Here is a 4779-nt window from a genome sequence, read left to right as displayed (position 1 = left end):
TATTAGATTGTTGGGCTGGATTTTTGGAGGGTTGTTGGGTAGGTGACCTAAATTCATGATCAGATTGAGAGTGTTTAGATGGCCCTAGAAGGGCTAGTCGAATACCTCTGCCTCTACCTCTTGAAGAGGCGATAATTGCCTTTTTAGGCATCTTGTCCTTGCTTGTCTCCCTGTAAATACTCACGTGTGAGAAAGTCAGGGAGAGAGTTTGAGTTACCCTTGATGTGCTCAATATCAAAATCAAAAACGCTTAAGATGGCTTGCCATCTGGCAAAAATTTGTTTTGATGCAAGGTTTTTAACATCCTTTTGCAAGACTTCTGTAGCCGATTTGCAATCAACTCGGACTAAAAATTTTTGATTGAGTAAGTCAGATTGAAATTTTGTGATGCACAAAACTATGGCTAAAATTTCTTTTTTGATGGTAGAATAGACTTGTTGAGTACTATTCCAATGCTTTGATGTGAATGCAATGATACACTCTTTATCATGCAATTTTTGTTTTAAGATACCACCATATCCTAAATCAGATGCATCAGTTTCAATGATTTTGAATGCATGAGGAACAGGTAGGTAAAGAAAAGGAAGATTGCGAACTTTGGTTTTTAGAAATATGATGATTTCAGAATGTTTGTCCATCCATGGTGGAGAATTTTTCTTAAGTCTATCATGAAGAGGCTTAATAAGATTGCTAAGATTTAGGATGAACTCCGAGACATAATTAAGACATCCTAGGAACCTCTGGAGCTGAGGTTTGTCAAGGATATAGTCTGGGAACTTTTTAGCAAACAAAATTGATCTTTCAATTGGGGTTATTATTCCTTGGGTAATCATATGACCAAGAAAACAGATTTTTATTTGAAAAAGGACAATTTTTTATTTGGAAATAGCAAGTCCATTTTTCTGGATGATGTACATAAAAGTTTTAACATGTTTGAAATGTTCTCCTAAAGTTTGAGAGAAGATTAAGACATCATCTATATAAACGATTGCAAAGTTTGAATATGGATTAAAAATATCGTTCATGATTTTTTGAAATTCAGATGGAGCATTTTTCAGACCAAACGGCATTATATTCCATTCATATTGACCGAATGGGACTGTAAATGCAGTTTTATACTTGTCAGATTCTTTGATTTGGATTTGCCAAAAACCAGATTTCATATCAAATTTTGAAAAGATATTTGCTGAGTTTAGCCTATTGAGCAAATCTTTTTTGTTTGGGATAGGATAACGAATCCACTGTAAGGCTTGATTCAAAGGTTTGTAATTGATGACAAGCCTGGGGGTTCCTCGTTCTATCTCAGCTTGTTTATTGACATAAAAAGCTGAGCAGGACCAAGGACTCTTACTTGGACGAATTAATCCTTTGTCCAAAAGATCTTTAATCTCCTTTTGACAATGCTGCAAAAGCTGCTCATTCATTTGAATGAGGCGGACTTTTGTAGGGATTTATGATTCTTTGAAACCTTTTTCATAAGGAAGATCAACAATGTGTTCTTTTCTTTTCCAAAAGGCATGAGGCAAATCAGAACAGATATAATTTTCAATTTGGTTTGAAAGATTTTTTATTTTATCTTGAATCCTTGGTTGGGAAAGTTGGGATTCAAGGATTTTAAAAGAGATTTCTTCTTTCAAAAAAACAAATCTGTTTGGTTTTGGTTTCAATTAGGTTCAGAGATTTCTGGATCGGTGAGTCTAGAAATTCAAAGAAAGTTTCCTATCCACCCACATAAGAAGTAATTCAAGGAAAATCTGCTAGGTATGGATACAAAAGGATTATAAAAGGCGTCTGTAACGAACCAACATCCAGTACGTCATGATCGTACCAAAAGTAAGGAGTTACTAACCTATTTCTTATATTAACTATTTAATATTGAGCCTTTAGTTCGATATCGAGTTTCAGTTTTTAAAAAAAAGCCAAAAAATTTTTGTCATTGATTATAAAAATCATATATCAAACATTTCAAAGTAATAATAATCACATAGTTATTAATATTAATAAATATTATACAAAAGAATTTAAATAAAACTCAGGTCCAACTCCTATCTCTCTGCATAAAATAAAAACTAAAGCTACAAAAGCGAGGGAACTCTATGAAAACAACTTAACTTATAAATATAGTATAACAATCGCCCGCAGCTTCAAACTGAGTCTTCGAACCTGTGTCACTGAAAGGGTGGAAGATTTTGGGGTGAGAACAAACCACACGTTCTCAGTAGGGAATGGGAATGCCGTGAAAGTACTGAATAAAATACAAATAATTAACTCAAGTTTCCAATGTAGTTTTCTTTATCAAACCTTTTCAAAAATTTCTTAAGACTTACTTGAAACCGTTTAAATCCCTTTCTTTAAATCATATTACTTAAATAAAGTCTCAACCGCATTAGGAATTCTTCAGCTACAAATAGCATTCGTCAACCATCACAATAACTAAGTAAATCAGCAACATAAATAATATACCCAAACCTCACTTCACAAATACCATTCCTCAATACTTTACTAAGTTCAAAGCATCAACAAAAATATCTAATCAAACACACAAGCAAGTCACCAAGACAAGTAGCACAATCACAAAGAAACAAGACAAGCAACACAATCAAATGCATATGCACAAACAATATGATGCATGTCTGTCCTAAGCAGGCCATGAGCTCACCTGTCAATTTAAACCCTGCAGCCCGACATTACCTAGGAACAAGTCCCAGATATGGCTTCCCTTTGTGTCCTTAGTGCATATGTGTCGGTGGTAAGAATACCACTCCTTCGTGACTACCGGCAGTCAGCGCAAAGCCCGACCCCATAATATACGCACAAGGGAAAACAGCGATCCTCAGTTCGTGGGCATCCCCGAGATCAACACACAAACAAAACAAAGATCCTCAGTTCATGGGTTTCCCCGAGATCAATACACAACAACACAGAGATCCTCAGTTCGTGGGTTTTCCCGAGATCAATACACAAAACAGCGATCCTTAGTTCATGGGTTATACCCGAGATCAACATACAACAGTTCGTGGGTTATTCCCGTAATCAATGATTATCAATTCGTGGGTTTTCCCATGTTTAAAACAAATAACAATTTATAGGTTTCCCGAGATCAATGATCATTCAGTTCGTGGGTACTTCCCGAATTTAACAAATTATCAATTCATAGGTTTTCCTCGTAGTTAAACAACTAACAGTTCGTGGGGTTTTCCCGCCTTTTATCACTTTTCATTTTCCTTTCTAAAACTCAACAATCCATATATCAGTTCCCCATTCTCTTTTCCCCTTTAAATTCTTAATAACTTTCCTTAAACCTTTCTTAATTCCTCAGGCATTTGTCTATAAAAATCTTAATCATCAAATCATTTCATAATTTCTACTTTAGTAATCTTAACTCGAACCAACTTTAGCAATCTTAACTCGAACCAACTTTAAAACTGTTTTCCAGTTTAATTCTTTATCAAAAGACTCAAGAAAATCATCTTTCTCTTTACTATTCCAACTCAAATGTTATAATATAAATTCACAAATCTCTAAAAGGTAATCCTTTACTTTAAGCCCAAATCATAATTTTTTTTCTATATTGAATCAAACTCAAAACATAATTTATTTCTTAAATAACTTAAATTCGAAACATAGGCCTTTACTTGGTAAATCGAACTCAAAATATTATAATTCTTTTCTTAACTAAATAAAACTTAAATAATATCATCTTCCAAATCCAAATCTTCTAAAATAACTTTTCAAATAAAACCTCAGATTTTATAAAATTTCGGCAGCACCTTCCCTAAAACTCGGACTTAGCCACCCTTACGGGTTCTCTCTTTCTCTACAAATCACCAGCCCTTTTCTCAACAATTTTCAAACAGACAATTCTCAGTCAATCAGACATTCCCAATTTATAATAATTAGCAAATCAATTATGCTCCACAATTCCCACTAATCCATCAATCCAACTCCAATCTCATCGATTCATATTTACTTTTCACATATCATAGGATCCTTTCAAAGTTAAACTCAATCAACCCATAATCCAAAAAATCAGCCACAACTTAGCCAGAATTAATCTTATCAATTAATCAATCACTCACAGCAACAGAACCAATCACAATCACAGCCATAATCTAAACTCCATTCATCAATTATCAAAACGTCAGATTTTCAATATTTAGCTCAACATTTTTCAATTTAATAAGTAATATTAAATAAATCATCATTCACAGTCCCATTTCAACTAATTCCAACCCGTCACAAGTCCATTTCACAACCATTCCAATATATAAAAATTCCAATTCAATGTCAAACAATTCAAAATAATTTATTCAAGATCGGAATCTCAACCAACTTATCACAAAATCAATAATTCAAAATACAATTCACAACCGCATCTAATTTCACATATAATTTAGAGTCATCACAACCGCATCCAATTCTAATTCATAATTCATAATAATCACAATAGCTAACTATTTTCAAACACATGTCAAGCAATTCACATCAATTAATCAATTCTTAACCATTGCTAACTATTTGCAATTATCCAATTAACCTTGCAGCCATTCTAAATTAAAAATGTTTGATCTTTAAAAATAAATCCCCTACCTAATTGTCACAACTCGCGGGAATCACTAAATAGAGCAGCTCCATCAGCGGCGGCTTGTACCGCAGCGACCCAGGCAGCGGCATTAACTGAACAACAGATCCGATGGTGGTTCCAGAAGCCACAAAATAGTTCCCAGCGACAACAACAACTACTTGCAGCAATTCTGAGCTAACAGAGAAGACAACCAA

Source organism: Arachis ipaensis, chromosome B1 (assembly GCF_059453495.1).
Source record: "Arachis ipaensis isolate K30076 ecotype BB chromosome B1, ASM5945349v1, whole genome shotgun sequence".
In the NCBI taxonomy this organism is placed as follows: Eukaryota; Viridiplantae; Streptophyta; class Magnoliopsida; order Fabales; family Fabaceae; genus Arachis; species Arachis ipaensis.
The sequence above is the reverse complement of the archived record's forward strand: the minus strand, read 5'-3'. Positions refer to the sequence as shown.